At 42.6% G+C, this 21,536-nt stretch overlaps 1 protein-coding gene across 3 annotated transcripts in view; it reads left to right on the forward strand.

Moving 5' to 3' along the window:
* NFATC2 (nuclear factor of activated T cells 2) overlaps positions 1-21,536 on the forward strand; it is a 477,760-nt gene that overhangs the window by 84,023 nt on the left and 372,201 nt on the right. The window lies entirely within an intron of this gene.

Below are 21,536 nucleotides of genomic sequence, written 5' to 3' on the forward strand. Positions count from 1 at the left end.
CAATAACTGTACCTCACGTCGCTTAAAACATACAGCACTTCCTGAATGTTGTGATTGGATCTCTGGTCACACAGGCCAGTCCAATCAGTGCTGGGGGCACCCAGCATGCTTTTCAGTTGTAACAGTTGTGGGCTGACTGATGGGCACACAGACCAGCCTGAAGGATGCTGGGGACACCCAGCACATAGTTATAGTTGCAGGGATCACCCTGATAGCCGTGGTCACACGGCAAGACATCAGCTGCCGGGTGCTCCCGGACTAGCAGCTGCGCTGTGTTCACACAGCCGGACAGTGGCCTGCGGGCTCCCAGGTTGCACATGCTGATCTGGGGGGCTCCCAGACAAGCAGGGCGGCGGGACCGTGACCACACAGAGTCAGCCTGCAGACCCAACGAAATGAGACACAGTGACAGAAGTGACATGACATGGAGTCTGCTGCTGTACTCCGGCAAGTGCCTGCAGAAGCTCCTTTTATTCACTGTCAGTCATGACGTTGTCATGACCTATCCTTAAAGGGGCAACACCATACTGATCTCCCCCGTGGAACCTTCCAGTGCACATAGTTCACTTGATTGCCCTGATCAGACACAAAGGATATATGTTTGGAAGTCAATACTATATATCACAAAGATATGTGTATCCCATCATTGCTTCCAGTCTGTTGTTGAAAAATGCATCAATATTCGTCTTTTTGCTGCATCTTCATGTGGAGAGCATGTGTGGCTTAAGGAATAAACCTACCAGCAAACGGAAACGTCCCCACACCTTGTCTATATGTAAACAGCTGAGATCCGTGCACTGAAAACAGGTGTTCAATGGGAAAACAAACACTTTTAGCCCTTGTATAAATAACGCCTGACAAACATTTCAATAAAAGGGTTGATGGTTACAAAAGGCGTGCCTCCAAACAGAGATAAACCAATTAATTGTGTCTGTTACTGAAATGCCAGTTTGCACCTATGTGAATAAAGGTTTTCTTATGAATGAGGGATAATATCCCGTATCATATTGCCTCATATAAACAGAGCTCCGACTTTATCATGAAAACTCACATATGTCGTACAAGCCAGACTAACATACACGCACCCCCACCCATACACGAATACACTTCCTTTAGGACTTCCTTAGTCTCTCTCTTGCACCATCCTTGGACACCACTACGAGTTTGGCGGTAATACCTGTCGTAATTCTGCCAAAGTTGGTTACCGCTACGCCACTCATTTTGGCAGGAAAGCCAAAGTCGCCAGGGGCAGTGTTACTCCCCATTACCGTATCCCATTAGACTCCTTTCGGGTTTGGAAGAAACACCTCCAGCCAAGTGCAGGAGGTATTTTCTCCAGATTCCCAAATTCCTTGGAATATGGCAGTATGGTGAAAGTAGTGGTATTCCATGGGAGCCATTTTTTGACACTGCTGCTGTACTCGACATGTGGCCCTTTGTGTTTTTTTCTTGTAATTTCTTTGTCTCTAGAAATGTTTCTCACACTTTGCCTGTTGCTTCTCTCTTTATCTAGGGGGCCTCTGTGATGTTCCCTTTCTATGGCTAAGTTTCTCTTGAGGTCTCTGACTTTTCTTTTTCCCTACTTTGGGCCTCTTTCCGAGATTGGAGGCAGCCATGGCGCTATTACCGCCATGGCTGCCTCCAATACCGGGTCTGGGTCTGGTCTGGTTGGATTGGGACTTACTGGGTCCGGGTCGGTCTGGTTGGATGGGGACTTACCGGGTCATTCCAACCCTGGAGGGCCCGGTAAATCCCCATTCAACCAGCCATTCCCCATTCCCATTTGAGCCCCCATATGGCTCAATGGGAATGGGGAAGGCGGTAATTACGGGCCTGCTAATAGCGTCCTTTACGGTTACCGCTAAGGGACTTCGGAATTGGGCAGTAAGGGATTACCAGTACCGGTATGCTTACCGGTGCCGGTATCCCTTACCACCCAACTCATACTGACCCCCTTTGTCTTCCAACTTTGGTTCCTGCTTTATTCCTTTATTTTTAAACTTTTATTTTGGCTAAGAAATAATCCTTATAAACAATGATTCATGAATGGCAACATAAAAAGATGACACATTTACAATTCTGAACTCCAGTATATTACTGTGCAATGCTCTACATTCCTCCCAGCATACTACAGTGTTATGCAATACTCTGCAATGCTCTACATACCTCCCAGCATATTACAGTGTTACACAATGCTGTGCAATGCTTTGCATTCCTCCCATAATACTACAGTGTTACACTATGCTGTGCAATGCTCTGCATACCTCCCAGCATAGTACAGTGTTACGCAATGCTGTGTAATGCTCTGCATACCTCCACGCATACTAGAGTATTACGCAATACTGTGAAATGCTCTGCATACCTCCCAGAATAGTACAATATTACACTATGCTGTGAAATGCTCTGCATGTCTCCTAGGATGCTACGGTGTTATGCAATGCTGTGCACTGCTTTGCATTCCTCCCAGAATACTACAATGTTATGCAATGCTGTGCCATGCTTTGCATACCTACCAGAATACTACAGTGTCACACAATGCTGTGCAATGCTCTGCATGCCTCCCAGAATACAATTGTGCTACACTATGCTGTGCAGTGCTCTGCATACCTCCTAGAATACTAAAGTGCTACACTGTGCTGTGCAGTGCTTTGCATGTCTCCTAGGATGCTACAGTGTTACACAATGCTGTGCAGTGCACTGCATACCTTCCAGAATACGATAGTGCCAGACTATGCTGTGCAATGCTCTGCGCATCTCCTAGGATGCTACAGTGTTACACAATGCTGTGCAATGCTCTGCATACCTCCCAGAATATGACAGTGCTACACTATGCTGTGCAGTGCTCTGCATGTCTCCTATGATGCTACAGTGTTCCACAATGCTGTGCAATGCTCTGCATGCCTCCCAGAAAACAATAGTGCTACACTGTGCTGTGCAGTGCTCTGCATGTCTCCTAGGATGCTACAGTGTTACACAATGCTCTGCAGTGCACTGCATACCTCCCAGAATACGATAGTGCCAGACTATGCTGTGCAGTGCTCTGCATACCTCCCAGAATAGTACAGTGTTACACTATGCTGTGCAATGCTCTGCATGCCTCCCAGAATACGATAGTGCCAGACTATGCTGTGCAGTGCTCTGCATACCTTCACTGTGTTGGCTTTACAGAGGCGATATGGTATTTCTCCCGTAGCCAAGGGATATGTTTCTAGTTCTGGGACCATTTCATTATCCTAAAGTGAACTGAATCTTAAGCAGGTGTGTTTTCCTCAGTAACAATTTGTAATAACGAGGTCTGGTGTCAGGCATGGCGCCAAAGTATAGCACAACTGCAGTACACTGTGCTTGACTTACTAAGGGACATCCAAGAGAGTTTTAACAATGTGTGGTTTGCTTGACATCATTTCCTCTAAAGCGCTGGTTTCAGGAGCAGTGATTCGCGGTAGTGCTCTCATCCTGGTGGTGTACATGTTTTATCGAGTTACAAAAGTAATTATGGCGCTCTCCCACGTCAGTTTTTGTTAATCCTTTAGATTCCCAGATATGACATATTTTCAACCCCCCTCTCCGGAATTCTGTCAAACACCTGCGCTGAGATTAATAGTCCTCACAGATTAACCTTTGCACTTTGTAACAAAGCGTGCTGTTAACTTCCCCTCGTCAATCATTACGAACATGGCCGCCAAATAGGACTAAGCAGCTGCTGCCCGTGCAGGCATTACCCACACTAACTAATCCTTATCAGAGACTGGTTGGTCCTGATAAACCTACGCTTTCTAGATTGCCAAAAGGCTCGCATGACGTTGTTTTTCTTGCATGATCGTTCTGTTGCAAGGTATTTTAGTAGGTACTATTTGCATCCAACTAATGCCGTGTAAATGTCTGCCTCTGCTTTGTGATGCTGGATAACACAACATTGCATATTGTAACCATTTCTACATAGATACCACAGTGCTCAAGTGGGTATTAGTGGACAGACGCCCAGTATTGCAGAAGAAGTGAAACCGGGGTGTTTATGAGAGAGAGAGAAAGAGAGAGAGAGAGAGAGAGAGAGAGAGAGAGAGAGAGAAAAGAGGATGAGCAACTAAAATGATATGCTGTAATTGACTAAGCAAACAAATCTAACATTGTTGTAATCCAAATGATATACTTGCTACAAATATGCATTTTTTCATGATATGAATCTCTCTTTAATTTCGTTTTTTCTACTGCATACTCCGCCCCCTTCACCCCCCCCCCCCGGCTCCATGGTGTTTACTAGTGTCACACATGTCTTTGCATGCCATTGATGAAAACATGCTTTGACAAAGTCACACATTGCGGCTGATATGCTAGCATTCTTAGCACCTCTCCAGGTATTCGCACCATTCACCAGCTATTGCAATCATACCCCCAGAACTTGCCACCATTTGTCAGAGTCTGACATAATTTGATCTGCTACTGATAATTCAGCTTTTGCTCAAACATATCAGGTAATGCAATTAAAGGCCAGGTCTGAAGGTCTGACACCATTAGCAAGGGTGTCCAGTCATTATCTCGAAAACAAAATGTCGAATTACAATAATGTCGAAACAATAATGTCGAAAACAAAAATGTCGAATTGTTTTTTTTTTAATTTACATGTTTTTTTGGGGTTCCGGTGGTAAAAAAAGGGGTAAAACATAAAAAAAAAATTAAAAAAGGGGGGTTGGGGGGGGGGAAACCCCCCCATTTCGAATAAAAATCAACAAAAAAAAAATTCGACATTTTTGTTTTCGACTTTATTTTTTCGACATTATGACTTTCGACATATTTGTATTCGAGATTATGACTATAAACCATTAGCAAGTATTGCCACCATACTCTTGACTCCTTTTCATAGCCATACACAACATGTGCGCGCTAACCGGCAAATAGAATAGAAGTGTGCCTAAAGTTGAATCAGATTTTTCATGCACACCGATATTTGGGTGGTTCCTTGGCAAACATTTGTCTGTAGGTGAGTCAAAACAATGTAACTCTGGGCCTGGCCCCAGGAGAGATTTGACTTATGGAGCCAGAGCGACTAAGGGACAAAATGGCTGATTTCACAGTCCAGACCTACAGTGGTATTCTGCAGGATACGGCCTAAGCATAGGTGGGACGTAGAGAGGTTGACTAGGACGTAATCTAGTAATACAGATCAGCAATGTACCAATGTATTCAGGCACTAGAAATCTGACATGGGTGCTGTGACTGGAGAATTGTAGGTTACTTGTCTGCTTTACAACTTTTTCACTCAGCTTCTAGGCCTTTAATGTAGAAACTTTGCACATGTACAAGTAATAATAATAATAATAATAATAATAATAATAATAATAATAATAATAATAATAATAATAATAATAATAATAATAATAATAATATATTAAGACCCAAGGCTATAGCCCCCTTAACTCCCCCCTAGCAGCGCCTCTGATGGCCAGGTGAGTACGGGACTCAAGCCCGTTCAAAAAATCTTGAACTTCCTCTGAGCACACAGCCTTGTGAATGCACTCATAAGCACTGACAAAACAAGACTTCTAAGCCCATGCCCTGCACAGACCCGAATACGTTCACTGCAGAACAAGCACTGCTCTCAGCAACACGCACCTAATGCACTGAGCTATGGGTCCAACATGGGAGCATGGCCCATTTAAATGTAGATGAGTAGTGTTTCCCCTGAGGACCTTAGGAGGGAGGTGCTCTATAGTGTCTCACACGCCCTTTCGCTATGCTACTGTGAGCTCTTTGGATTGCCTTGTCTCTGTTGACACTGCTACCCCTCTGCGTCTCCCCCACCCCGTGGCGAGAGCGGGGAGGGGGAGGGCAAGGACCACACACAGGGAGGCCGCCCTAAATCAACACCTCTGATGAGGGACGGCGCAGCGGGCGATTGACTAACTGATCAATACTCAAGTCTCCTGCCCTGCTTACCATGGCCAGCTTCACTCGTGCAATGGCGATGCCGACCACCAGCACATTTGCAACACACTGACTCGAATGATGCCAGAGCACCAGCAAATCCCCCTTTATCTGTTACAGATTTACATGTTCGTGGTTGATTTACAGAACCCTAGAGGGTTTCATAAAACTCGAGGTCAGAACAGAGCTGGCGATTAACAAGCACATTTCTGGGTGGTCTTCGATTGCTGGAGGACTGACAATGACTCAAGATCTGCAAAATTGTTTCCTGATGAGAATTAACCTCCACTTCTGACCTTATTGTACCACTTTGCTAGCCCTGCTACTGGTGCTTTCTAACTTAAATTGATGGGTTTATGGGAAAGAGCCAGTTTGTATGAAACTGATCACTTTATTGACAGGGTGTGATGTAAATCCAGGATTCCCTGACGTTTTTCTTAATTTCATCAATGTCACTAAACGTAAACAAAAGTCACGTGAAAGCTGCAAGACACAATGTGCATCTATCTATCTATCTATCTATCTATCTATCTATCTATCTATCTATCTATCTGTCTGTCTATCTATCTATCTATCATCGATCTATCTATATGTCTGCCTGTCTATATAGCTATGTCTGTCTCAGGGACGTCATTTGGGGGTCGGCAAGGATCACAGGTGCCACCCCTGAGGTCTCCATTGCTACCGCTAAAACAATATTTTAAAACCTTGTTTTTAAGTGGAAGCTTTTAGGCTGTGGCCAGAACCATATGGCTCTTTGTTCCTGGAGTGGCTGGCTCTCTTGTTCAGGACTCTTTAAAAAAATACAGGGGGTTCCACAAGTGTAACACTTTGAGCAGTGACCCTAAATTAGGAAGACTAGGAATAACAAATACTTTGTCTTTCTGGAATTCTATGCAATAATTGCTAGACTCATTAAAGGTTTATTTCAGGCACACTTCAGGGGCTGAGTCACTGATTTAGACTGTTCTTAAACACCTCAAATTCACAATGCAGACAAAAACCTCCAAAAAGCATTTAGAGTAGAATAAGCATCCATTTCGGACTATGTATTTTGCTTTTCGTAAATTGCAGTTATAGCATGTTTTTTTCTGCCGTTGTCTCTGTCACGATCATCGAAAGACATTCCATCTGATCTCGGTGTCCTCGGTCACTTGACAAAATCCTTGTGCCTAAAAGCGTATGTGCAGTGTAGAAATGTTTGACCATAGCTCCTTGATTTCATTTTGCCACAATTAATACTTTGTTGTAATGTGTCTATTTTTCCTATCTCCCTGGCATGCTGTTCAGGATGTTTGTTTGCATGTTTGAGGTAACCCGTGACCAGAGTACGGGATGGTGTGTGATTGTGCTGCTTTCCGTGCGCTATTCTAAATTCTTTAATACACATTTATGAACCCTCCCAATGGTATGTATTTTACCAACCTCTGCGGCCTGAAATGTAGATCCACGCACGCTTGACATTTGGCCAACTTTTCCCAGACCTGGCCTGCTGTTAAATCTCAGTTACCAGTTAGTTGGTATCTACTACAGAGTGTAATTTGTTTTCTGACTTTGAGAACATTCAGATATGTAATTGCTAGTTTTACTATAGCCTGTAAGATAGCTATAGCCGGTTAGATAGCTCAGTGGGTTGAGCACTCGCTGCTGCAATGTGTGTGTGATCTGTAGGTTGAAGGTTTGAATCGTTGCAAGGCCAACTCAGCCTTTCATCCTTCTGAGGTCGATAAATGAGTACCAACACAGGTTGGGTGATATTGTATGTATATTTGTTCTATATAAAGCGTTTAAGCGTAAGTGATATATAATAACACATTATCATTTGGCCCTGGACGTCCGGTTGCATTCACAGTAATGTGGGCCTATACACACTGATATTATGAATACATATGGTGATCCATTCTTGTATCAAATGTATATCAGTTCACAGTGATATTGTAACCATATTTTTTGTAGTGTACTTAGGAACAATGCTATGTGATCCCATTGCCTTCAAGGGAGGACAGGTTGTGTTACATCACTTCCCATGATGTCACTCCGTGCTGGAGTCAAATGACATCACATCTGGTGATGTCATCAGAAGTCAAAGGCAGTGTGATGTCACTTCCGCTACCCCTGGCATTTTGGTGAAATGACGTCCCTGGACTATCTCCCTATCCATCTATCTGTCCATTCTTTTGTCCATCCTCCTAGCTCATTAAAAAGGTACAAAAGACTTGGGAGACTTCACAAGTCCTCATTGCCCATTAGTGTAGCCCAGAAATTGACCACTAAATATGAATCAAGTTTTAAGATGTTTCTTGAAAGTTGAATAAAGTCATAGATCTCTTGAACGGACATGCCTTGCCGCTATACGCGTGTTATGATGGTACTTACTTGATAAGGAGTGAGCTGCTGGCAACACTCAATATAGAATGTCAACTCTAGAATGTATTGTATGCTTTAGGTTTCAAGCACAGCAGTTGGAGGGGAGGCGGTAAGGGGAAAGTTGTGCTGGTGGTCGGTTAATGTTTAACTTCAATACATAAGATATAAGCCCACTCACTCCTGTGTGGTTTGTACCATGCTAACATTGGCGACGAGGATGGGATCACATTGTGTTAAAGAGAGGGAGTGTCCCTCTCTCAGCAAAGTTACAACTGATCCCTTTAGCACTAAGGCATGGTGTAAAGAGTGAGTTAAACAAAGTGTTACAATATGGCATCATTGAAAGAGCAGGTGGCGTTGAATGGACGTCCCCTTTGGTGGTTGTAAAAAAGTAATCAGGTGAACTGTGACTGTGTGTAGATCTACGCAAATTGAATAGATGTGTTATGATAAATCACCACCCTTTGTCCAACATGGGTGAAATGCTGACCAAGGGGGGCCATGGATGTGTAGTCTCTAAGTTGGACATGGCTTCAGCGTATCATTAGATTGAACTGGAAGAAGGATGTAGAAAGTTGACTGCATTCATAACACATGAGGGAGTATTCAAATTTTGAAGTATGCCTTTTGGGTTGATCTCAGCATCTTCCGTTTTTCAGAAAGTAATGGATACACTGTTTAAAGGGATGAAAGGAGTGTTTTGTTTCCAGGATGATGTGCTGGTGTGTGGTGAGTCGGAAGCAGAGCATGATAGAATTATTGATGAAGTTCTTAACATCCTTGAGAAAAAGAGAATAACTCTGAGGGAGGAAAAATGTGATTTCAAATGAAGCAAAGTAGAGTATTTTGGGCATGAAGTGTCTGTGAGTGGAGTAAAGCCAAAGAGTACTATGGTGTGCACCATAAAGGAGGTAGAAAGGCTGAAAACAAAAGGAGAATTACATTCATTTCTAGGAATGATAGAATGTTATCAGAATTTTGTAAGGAATTACGCTGACAATGTTGTTTAAATGAGAAAAATGTTAAAGAAGGGTGAGGAGTTTATTTGGAATGGAAAGTGTGAGGAGGAGTTTTATACTATAAAGGAGGAAATTGATTTGGCCAGACCAATGAGTAGTTTCAATACCCATAGAAGGAGTATAGTTACTGTAGATGCCAGTGACAATGGTATTGGCGCCATTATGTCACAAGCGAGAAATACCAAGGAGCAGGAGATCATTGCACATACCTTGAGAGACTTGAGAGGGGCAGAAAATCATTATTCTGTACTCGAGAAAGAGGCATTAGCATGTCATTGGGCTGTCGAAATATTTCGAAAACCTCTCATGGAGTACTGATTTTATCATTAGAACAGATCACAAAATACTCAAGGCTATATTTGAGAGCAAGGGTTTGGAAAAGGTATGAAGGCAAGTAGCTAGTTGGGTTATGTGATTACAAAGTCACAGATTTGAAATGAAGGTTATTCCAGGGAAAGAAAATGTTCTAGCCGATTGCCTTCTAAGGCAGGGTAGATGTGAAAAGGATGTTGAAGAAGATGTTGTAACTGAAATGGTCTTTGTCAACCATGAAGGAATAGTGTGCAAGGAGTAGTGGATGGAAGCAATGAATAAGGATTTGGTACTTACGCGGGAGAAGGCATATTTGGGGTCTATTTGGCCAAAAAGGGTGGAGTTGCAGCAAGGTGAGAAACCATACTGGTGAGTGAGGAATTGAGTATTGTTGACAATGTCATATTTTGGTGGGAAACTGCTGTTGTCCCCGAGACTATTACAAATAAAATTGTTGACTTAGCCCAGACTGGACAGGCTGGCGTGACAAGGACAAAAGGGATTTTGAGGAGCGAATATTGGTGGTCGGGCTTTGACAGAGATGTTGAGCGAAAATTGGCCAATTGTGTGCAATGTGCCAAAGTGGGCAAGGGCGTAGAAGCAAAAGGTCAGCCCATTGTAGAGTTTGATGTTCCTGGAAAAGTGTGGGATGAAGTTGCCATGGATATTTTAGGGCCGGTGGAAATGGGCTTTGGACGTGGAAAGTATATTTTGGAACTGGTGGATTTATTCTCGCAATGGTCTGAATTTAAGATTGTTAGAAAATATTGGCAGTGAGAGTATAGTTGAATTAATTCAAGACATTTTTGCTATGGAAGGTATACTGGGGAGTATGCTTATGGACAACGGCACACAATTCATGGATGGGTATTTTTTGGAATACCTGAAGGAGTGTGAGGTGAAGCATAAGAAGGCTGCGTTATATTATCCTGAAGGGAATGGTATGGTGGAAAGGATGAATAGGTGGTTGATGGATGCCATTCTCATTGCTGGTGCTTGTGGAATGGACAGAAAGGTGGCTGTCCAGGAGAGATTATATGGATTGGGGTTTATAGTGAATGTCGAATGCAAAAATCTAGAAAAAAAGAATGCAGAAAAAAAAAAATCGAATGTTTTTTTGTTTTTTTAATGGGGGGTTCCACCCCAACCCCCTGTTTATTTTTACTAGCTAAACCAAAAAAAAACATACAAATAAAAAAAACACATTTAATTTTTTTTTCGGCATTCTTTTTTTCGCCATTTTTGCATTCGACCAATTTTTTTCGACATTATAACTGGATACCATGGATTGCGCATGTCACCTCACTCTGCAACGGGTGTGTGTTCATTTGAACTCATGAGAACCCATGGCCAATACTAAGGTGAGCCCGCCTTGGCTGGGAAGAGAGAGAGAATCAGATTGTGTGGCGGACGAAGTGAGGAGGACTTTAAATGTTAATGTTAATGTTAAAGGACATTTGTACCGCACACTATCACCACCGGAGTGGTCCCCTGGCACTCTGGCGGCTCTGAAAGAGGGAGGTCAGGTGAGTTAGTGGGTGGAGGCTGGAAAAGTGCAAGAGAGCAGTGATGTACTGTTGGCAGGCTCAGCACGGTGGGTCCGTCGGCTGGGCCTGGTGTGTATGCTGCCGGTAGTCGTCATGTACTGATGTGCGGGTCTATGTGCGTTTATTGTTTTGTTGTTGCAGTGTGGTGAAGTTTGTGTGGTTTGTTGTGCTGTAGGTTTGCGGTTTTGTTTGGTTTGGAGTTTGAGAGGTGTATGCAGAGGAGGAAATTGTTAGCGGTATCGGTTAGTTGGCATCTATATCCTGGGTTGACCAGTTAGGCAAAGGAAAAGAAAGAGAAATGGGTGATGCAAGCAAATATGAGACGGAAAAAGAAAGCGTTGAGACTGGAGGGTGGTGAATGGGTGAGAATAAAGAAAGGAGTAATTAGGAAAAAGGGAGAATTATTATATTCAGATCCTGTACGTGTAGTTGCCGTGCTCAAGGGTGCGGTGCGAGTGAGTGGTGGAAAAGTAAGGAACGAGGGTAGGATTGCGTTGGTGCGAAGAGGATGTGTTGGGTAAACAAAGGGAGATGTGTTATGATGGTGTTTACTTGATGAGGAGTGAGCTGCTGGCAACACTTCATATAGAATGTCAACTCTAGAATGTATTTTATGCTTTAGGTTCAAAGCACAGCAGTTGGAGGAGAATGGTTAAGAGGAAAGCTGTGCTGGGCGTCTATTCCTGTTTAACTTCAATAAATAAGATATAAACTCACTCCAGTGTGGTTTGTACCATCCTAACACCGACTAACACACCCTGTGTGAAGTGAGACCAATATTATTGGCAAAAGGGCAGTCTTTGAGTCCATTTTACATTACATATATATTTGCTAAATGTTCTTAGAACAGTCAGCAAATAATTTCTCACAAATTAATCTTTTATAAACGCTTAATACCAGAATCCAGTCTCTTAAGTGCAGGATTGTGCTCTGTGTTGTCTTGTCTTGCTTCCAACACAAACATGCGTTGACCCTGAGCTATCCTCCCGGCACACATTAAAGAACATCTCCAAGGTGCTAGCCAGCTCCTGAGAGGTTACTTTAAAGCTTGTTTTGAAAATGGAGTCAAACGACTGCATTTAAGAATTAGGACAATTCAGTAAGGCAAAAAGTAGCAATGTAAGGGCCAGGAGAGTGTCAAGGACCACAATACTCTAAGAGATGATTGCATGCAATTGCAACAGGGTGGCAAGCCAACACTGAAGTTATCATACCTGTTAAAAGTTTATTTAATTTGACTACAAATCAATCGATGGTGTTGGTGCGTTTCCCGTTTCCGTAGGCCATGGGATGGTGTTTTCGTTCTCTTGGTCTTTGGATACGATCATGATTTCTGTCTTTCCTGGGTTGATTTTCAGGTTGTTGGCATCCATCCAGTCGAAGACTTCTTTTAGATGGGAAATATCCATTTGCATATCAGCCTTTGTACTTGTATGTGAGAACTGAATATTAAATAGCCCATTAACACGCAAGGGCAATATGAAATAAGCTGGATTTTTCATGAAAGTAACATGACTAGAAAAAAGAGGAAACATGTGTCAAGCCAGAATGTACATAACTGAACCCCGAGTGGCACGTTTCAAATGGGCACAGTTGCAAAGACAATGAACCAAGCTTCCTGTTTCTGTATGTATGAGAGGAAACCGCTGTGGATATCAGTCTTCATATGTAGCTTAAATATTAGTTAATTTTAAACAAAAATGCTTGTAAGCATAGAGTGACATGTCTTATGTAAAACAGATGCTATTTTAGTTGAATAGAATTCACATTACTCCGACTAGCGACACTCTGGATTCTGGCAATGCCTTTAAGCATTTGTATAAGTAAAATACCAAACGCTATGTACTAGAACATGGCGTAGTCATTTACTACTCAAGGCTTTGATGGCTTTTGTCATGTTATGTCTATGATGATAGTTATACTACATCAAAACCTAGTAGAACATTTTGTAGAACACATTACTGTTGCGTTTGTATGGATACAGTGAGGACGCGTCTTAAAATCTGTACATTTGCAAAATTATGCATTTGTATCAACACATTTGCATCAATAACTTTACATAGGTTTTGCTCGGCTTTCTGGGAACAAACAAAACTGCTGCAAAAAGGGTACCGTAAAAAAGGGCGGGGGTGGTACGGTGTGCTCCCCACCCAACGTTAATTTTGATCAATTTAGCTCATTTGTCTGGATACAAACAACATAGATATAAAAGAAGGGTAAGGGGATAGTAAAGGGTAAGGGGTATAGTAAAAATAAAATGGGGGAGAAAACAAATCATAATGGATATAGTAAAAAAGAGAAGCACGTAAAGATGGCTGAAGTACAGTGGTTTGGGCTAGAGGTAAGGAAATGCAGAAGGCAGACTCCTGTAAGATTGAGTTGTAGGTATCTGCTCATACATATCTTAACTATCAAAGGGAACCTTTTCTAAATAACTGTTGGGTTGATGATGAAGGAAATGAATTGTGAGCGCTGCCTGCCATGCTCGCATGGTAAGCTACACTCACAAATAAAATTAAACCCGGCCGGGCAGCATTTAATTTTCATTGTGGACACTGCTTACCATGCACGCATGGTAATCAGTGTTCACAATTACAAATAAATGCTGTCCGACATGCAAGCATGTTGGGCAGCATTTAATTGTAATTGGACTCGTTGCCTGCCATGTAAACATTTCAGGCAGCATGTACATTGGACCCCTATGGGGTCTGCCAGCTTTATGCTGGTACAAAAAGCATGCAGACCCCTGGGACTCATTTCACCAAAATGCTAGGGGTAGTGGAAGTGACATCACATAACCCCTGACCTCCCAATGACATCACAGGAAGTGATGTCAATTGGACCCACCCCAGGTGACATCACAGGAAGTGGTGTACAGTCATTTGACTGCCACCCCAAAATGACATCACATGAAGTGATGGTATACAATCTTTCACCACTTGACCTCACAGGAAGTGGCATCACATAGCATTGTCCTTCAATACACTAAAAACAATGTGGTTATGATATCACTGTAATGTGATATCAATTTCATGCAAGAATGGATCATCACATGTAGAGTTATTATCAGTGTGTTAAGCCCCATATTACCATGGGAAGTGTATGAGCCCACATCCCCTGTTTGTGTGGATCCGCCCTGCTATTTCTACATGACTAGAAAGCGAAATCACATTCTGGGGGGATAGGGCATATAGGCGGTTATAAGGATAGGGATATGGGAAAGCTAAGATAGAAGAAGAGAGGATGTTTATTTCACCACAGAACATATGTTCTTATGGTCAATGGTACACAAGATACAGTCTTCAATGATTTGGGAAGTTAACTTTTGTATTCTTTACTGTTTCAACAAGTTACCTTCAGGGTAACTTCTCAGTTAGATGTGGTGTGATGTGATGTACTATTTGCGGTTGTTTCATGGACTTCATAATTTCTGCCAAAAGCAGCACGAGATCTCCAATATTTATTTACTTCAGAACCTAGAGCTACGTTTAAAATGGTTTTGATTAGTGCCTTGGCAAATACTGATAGCTTACCATATTCCTGTATCTCTTCTAGGTGCTTGCATAACTCAAGAGCAACAAAACATTTCCAGTTCTTATTTCTACACATTACTGGTATCGCAGTTTAAAGTATAATTCTTCAATTCCATGTACACATTCTGCCATACATGGTCTGTAGAGGTTTGGTGTGTTACAAAACCGGATTACCTACATTGAAAACCTGTAATTCCACCTAAGAATGGAGGGCATCTGCATTGTAATTTTAGTGCTGCATCCTTATCCAAACTCCAAGAGGAGATTACATGCACTACTCTGGCTGCAAACCTGCTGGGCCAAGCACACATGGGTAGGATGGGTAGGTGAACAACAAAAAGGGTCAGATGATTCTACAAGAAAACTTGTCAAAGCCAATATACGCCAGTACTCCCACAGAACACCATGCTGCTGTTGGCTGTGCCATTAAAAATACAATGCCACTATAGGAAAACATGTCCAAATTGGCTCCAATGTAGGCCATTCTAGACACATAAGAACACTTACCATGCTTGCGTTATCATACGTGCCCAGTGAAAAATGTCATGCCGCAGCACAGTTTTACATGTTACTAGCAGCTCACAGGTTTGCATAGATCTTTGAAACCAGATTCACATGAAAATTGAGGATCATATTGACCATTTCCCTTTGTCTAGGATAGATCATAGACCTCCTGAAAGTGGGTAAATATTTCTTGTAAAGGCGTAAGCATGAGTGTGGTGTAGGAGAATGCATATCATGGGATAAAAATCAAATACAAGTAAATCAAACAACTTGTCCTGCTTTTACTTTGTACTTATCCAAGCGTTACATTCTCAAATCTGTTGATGGGTGTTTTTTTTAACAATGTGTGTCTGTGACTGTGTGTCTTCCTGTGCATGTGTGCGCAATGTGTGTCTGTATATGTGAGGTGTCAGTCTGACAAGTGTGCATTGGGGGTATGGTTACCATTCGCCATCAACATCATTAAGTAGTACATCATCATAATCAACATTCAATGGTGCTTATATTCCATCTACCAATTTCCAAATAAAGCTTCTGAACTATGGTTATGTTACCCTTAAAGTATACCCTTTTTTTTAAACCTGGAAAAAGCATGCTGCGTGGAGAATTCAGTTTTGTTGATAGCTCTGTTGTTCCACTGATGCTACTGTGTTGTACCAGCTATGACTCCCTGTACCACAGCCATGCTTGTGACTGGATCCTCCCCGACCAATTTGCTTCACTAGACAGTTAAGCACACCAATATGTTTTACTGTTTTGTGAAAACTTGTGTGATCCCTCAAACTTGGTTGCCCATTTTTCTGTGACTTACAGCATCTCTTGTGGCATGCTCAAAGACCCCGAAAGTCCTACAATGTTTGTAGGGATTACCTTGCAACACTTCTTAACAACCAGAAGAAGCTCAAGACTCTCCTCAAGTTATTGACGGACTCCTGCATTCCCATGAATGGACATGTCTGTACTGGCTCTGTTGCAACACCTGAAATACAAAGATGTTGCTATCAAGACCTAAGGATTACATTTTGCTTCAGCCTTACTGGCGACTATCGATGGGACACACTCTGGCACCCAATGTCCAAAACAAGAGATTCATCCTAGATCCCGAGCTTCTCAACTATGTTACACAGAAGGTCTTCAGCAACTTATGCTTTCTCATTTGGATTCTTCTCCCTCTGCTGATTTCACTGCATCACATTTCTGTGTCTCATGAAATTGTAATCTCCTACAGGAACCCTTATATTGGCATCCGCAGTGGAGCCTGCTTCATCCTCGACCGAAAGTACTAATCCCAAACAATCAGCTTTAAAAGCACTGCCCCTGATCCCATTCAAGCAGAGGGTGCATTTTCCAACCTCTCATATAGCCATACCATCGACTTCCTATAGTGCTTGTGGCATCATCGCTGTGTGACCGGATTCTGAAGTCCTGCCTCTAAGAACAGACTCTTGTCCCCAGTGAGATGCATCTTTTTGGGAAGTTAGCATGAGCCGTGCATGCAGAAATATCCTTCACGTGGAATTCCTTTCCTCTCTCCTCCTACCCTGAGCATAGTTTAAGAAGTAGCAGCAAGTTCCGAAAAGTAATCTCTTTAGACAACCATGTGATGTGGAGTCCTGTTAAGCATGCATCAAGGCTCTACCTGCTGCCTCCATGTGCACCAACAATTGTTATGGCTATAGGTCTGTGAGCCCCTCACTGTACCAGAGCTAAGACATGGTTGTAGACCGTCCTGAGTGGTAAGCTACCGATACAACAGTTTATTTGGCCATGTTCGTGATCTTTTGCATATATGATTAGGGACTTGGGGTTTCACCCCAAGTTACCGAAGGTAATCCAGATGTTGACTCCTTGGTTACTATGCTTAGAGAGGCACGGCTTCACTTCACTGGTGACATCCAACAAGGCTGAACATGTGTATGGGCTTGCTGTTGGTGCTCTTTTTAGAGGAGACTTGCCTAGCATTTCAGTGCTGGACTGGAGCAGAGTGATATGCAAATGCATATTTCTCTTGTATGAAAGGTACAATGAGCTAAAGTGTGGTTGTAGACCCTCCTCAGTGGGAAAGTACCCATGAAACAGGTTATTTGGCCATGCTCGTTCTCGATAGAAGGGCGTTCAGGCTTTTTGCACATACCTTTTTCGCAACAATATATAATAAAAGCAGCCATGTGGCAGTACCAGTTTAAAATAAAAACGATACATTAATAAGTGACAAACACTGTTGGACCATGGCTGTTCTGATGCTATTTAAATGAACATTTTTATTAAGCACAATTGGTAAAACCACCATCTATTAAGATGTGTAACATGAAGATCACTGGTTTAAATAGCAGTACCGTCAATCTTAGCCAGAGAAAATGAACACAGTCTATTCCGGCTACAAGAATAAAATGGGCCATGCAGCCAACCTATCTATCTTTACAATTATGCTTATCACAGAGCGGCTTTATGCAGGGGTGTTGCTAGGTCAGGAAAAGATCTGGGGCTATGCTAATGTCGGGACTGGCGGGACTCGGGGCTAGCTAGCATTTTGGCTGTAGCACCTGAGCTTCTATCAGGGCTACAACCAAAAGACCAGGGGCTATAGCCCCCTCATCCCCCCCAGCAACGCCTCTGTCTGCATGGGCAATGGATGAATGTTTTAGCAGTGTCCTTTTACATCAATTTCATTCCATATTGGAGAACGATAATTTATTTCTGTCTCCCTACCATTATGTGAATAGCTCATCATCCTCTCTAATTTGTTAGTTCGCCTGGGGCTCTGGTGCACCTGAGCGAACAGGCATTTAACTTGAATGGTAAATGTGTTTTCCATCTGCCTCTTTGCCATCAGCAACAGGGCATTTGAGCAGGAGTGCTAAAAGCAACAGAAACTGGGTCAAAGTCAATGGCAATGGGTAATAGTGCCATAACACTTGGTTAAGTCCCTTGCTTCTGTGGGGCTTCCAACTTGTGCAGGTGGGTCATTACCACCAGATACTGGGCCTCACTATAAGTTGGGCAGAATGCTAAAAACACAGCACTAACGCTATTACCACCACATTACCACTCCGCCCAACTATGAGTTGGGCGGAAAGTTGGAGGATTCACCTCCAGCTCTGAGCTGGGATTAAATCCGCTGACTTTACGCCCCTTTTCAGCTCAATTACCATGGCGGTATTAGCGTTGTAGTAATTAGTCAAATCCCCCATTGAATCCTATGGACTGAACTAAAATGGGGACTTAACGCACCACTGCAATTTGGGATCCGGCATTAACAGCGCCAGACCAAGTTGCAGTAACGCTACTTGCATTGGATTGTATTCTGGCAGATTTATCATCGGGATACATCCCAACTTGTTATGACCCCTACTGCCTGCTAACACGGTCTATGAGCCCCATTGCAAGTTTGTAATTGTATTCATTGATGAATCAGTGTCAATACGTACAGAAATGATTTACAAAACAGGGAATAACAGAACTGGGGCTGTCCCACCGTAAGCTGCAGTGGCAGTGGTGTATGTGGGCTTTTGCGATTTTTATTCATTTAAAATGATGCAGGGTATTTTGCTATTGAAATGGAGGTCTGCTAATCAGACCCCCTCTTTATAAAAGCTACATCTCAAAGTTAGAGTGCAACCATGTGCGTTTGCTGAGAGAGCCTACTGGCACTCTCAGTCCCAACTCTGTAGTGGCATAAGGTAGGTTCAAAGGTTACATATGCATCTCTGACAAGCCTGCATGGCTGCACCATCCATTGGGGCAGAAGAGGTGTCCACATGTGGTAAAGAAGCCCTGGCCATGCATGTAGCGCTAGGCCGCATTACAAGTTGGACAGTGCAGTTTAAATGCAGCAGTATTAATGTATATTGCTGCATTACCACACTGCTAAAATATAGGTTTGGCAGAAAGTTGGAGGGTTCACCTCTAGCCATGAGATGGAGGTAAATCCACCAGCTTTCTCCCAAATTTCAGTGGAATTATTGTGGTGGAATTACCGCCAGAGTGATTCCGCCGAAAATGCCCCATTGAGTCCTATGAACAAGAAAAATGGGATTTACACAGCCAGTGCCACTTATAAGCTGGTTATAATACCGCTGGACCAAGTGGCGGTAACAGCAATACAGTTTGTTGGTATCTGGAAGGATCTACCACCCATATACCACCAAACTCGTAATGAGGCAAAGCTGTCTTCTACTTTCTTTCCGCCCCTAGGACTCTATATTTTATTCTCAGATGCACACTGTCAGTTCACACATACCCCGCCCCTTATCTTGTGGTTTTTGGTTGTAGTGCTGCTTCCTCCTTTTCACATGCTCGGCCGAGGGAGTTTGCACAGTCTGCAGAGCATCCCGCACGCGCGGCCTTCCGCCAACCAGACAATAGTGTTCGTGTTCAACGTATCAGCATCCTGATCCCTATCACAACAATCCACATTTGACTTGAAAATGTTCTTTTGTGTTTACATAGATTGGGCAAGTGATTAAAAAAAAGAAAGGCAGCAGTTCAAGGCTGCAAAGTGATGTTTATTTAAAACTCCCTTTGATGCAGTATGTTAGAAAATTATTTTCAGCCATATTTCAGAAGAGCGGAAGACTTCTTGATTTCCTCTCTGTGCTTTGGGGTGGAGCATTCATGCTTGTGTCGCTCTTTCATAGCTTGAAAGGCTTAACGCTGTGTAAGGGCTAAAGGAAGGAAGTCTTCGTGCAAAAGAGGATATAGGAAATAAATAGCAAACATTACAAATTCTGCTGATTATTAACAGCAGGCCAAATCACATGATCACTAAAATGTACACATTTTAAAACAGGCTTGGCTTTTTTAGTGATCATAACCCATCTCTACAGGAATGCAGGTTTAGGGGTAGGTCCCTGTACTACTTTGATTTGCACATTGAGAATAATTTCTATATAATCTATATGCCATGTTATATTTTGGCTCCAATTTTAATTTCCATGTACATACATGGGATCACAGAGGAAAGTACAGTCCTGGAATTTGACATGCCTATTTTGTAGGGAGGTAAAGTAGGTATATTTTTTGTCTGCAGATGGTGCGATTTCGATCTCACACACTCCAAGCGGTTTAAAGACTCAATTAGAAAGATTCATTGAGGTTTGCATACACAAATGCCTGGAAAGGAATGTAACAAAACCAAAATTCACACCCTAAAGCCATATAATCTTTTCCGTCTCAATTTTCAGATTAACAAGGCAATATTAGAGGCAGTTAAGTATTTTGATTGTTTAGGCATCAGGCTAAATTGTGATTGGAAATGAGGAAATTACATTGAGAAAAGTAATCGGATGTCACCAAGAAAAACTGGTGGGAGTGGGTTTTGCCCTTTTAAAATTCATTGTACCTGCACTGGATGTTTATAGGTCCCAAGAGATTGCTGCAGGATTTTATGGTGGTGAAATCCAGAATTCCCGCAGTTGCAGTAGAATAACAAAATGTACAAATTGTTTCCTAAAAAAAAGGTTTGCCAGTTCACCAGAGTGCTCCAAATACATCAATCCGAGTGGAATTGGGATAATGAAGTGTTTGGGATATTATAACGCTTAGACCTTTGCAGCACTGAGAACTACTTTGAATGAATACCCATCCTGTGAAATTCAGAGATATCATGCAAGAGGTTATGAGACTTGGAAGGGGGGACATCATAACCATGGCTAAGGAATATAATAATAATATTTTTGCATTTATATAGCGCTACGAACCCTCAGGCATCTGAGCGCTGCTTATTATTACCCACGGTGTGTGGTGCTCATTTATTGACCTCGGAAGGATGAAAGACTGAGTTTGGCTCTGCCGGGATTCGAACCTGCATCCGCAGGCTCTGCACTGATATCAAAGTGAGCGTTCTACTCGCGGTGCTATCTGACCGAGATCTGGGCATGGTCCTGAGGTTGGAAGAACTGTGGCCGATTCCAGCAAGTATAATGAGCATTCCAGGCGGCAGATTGCTGGTGCTTCACTGGAAAGGGCACAGCACATGGATTTGAGTCGATGTAGTGCGTTGGCCTTGGGGAAGAATTGGTCCTCAAAGATGATTTAGTCCTTGATTCTTATCTGGCAGATAGAAAACATCAGTTTTCAAGATCTGTCTGCTTAAAAATGAGGGCTGGGTATTCTGCCTTTGACTGACTTTGAGACACTGCAAATATCCACAGTCTGACCTTTGCTTATTAAGTAGCGACAAGCTGGTGACTCTTCAACACATTTTGTTATTGTACCCTGTTTAGGATCAATTTTGTCATGAGAATCAAAAAACTTGTTTGAACAGGCATGTATTTAGCTCCCTAAGTGCAGAGGAAGAGGTTTGTAAGAAATCAGGCTACAGTGATGTTGAC

Source organism: Ambystoma mexicanum, chromosome 3p (assembly GCF_040938575.1).
Source record: "Ambystoma mexicanum isolate Mex_15411 chromosome 3p, UKY_AmexF1_1, whole genome shotgun sequence".
Taxonomy (NCBI): Eukaryota; Metazoa; Chordata; class Amphibia; order Caudata; family Ambystomatidae; genus Ambystoma; species Ambystoma mexicanum.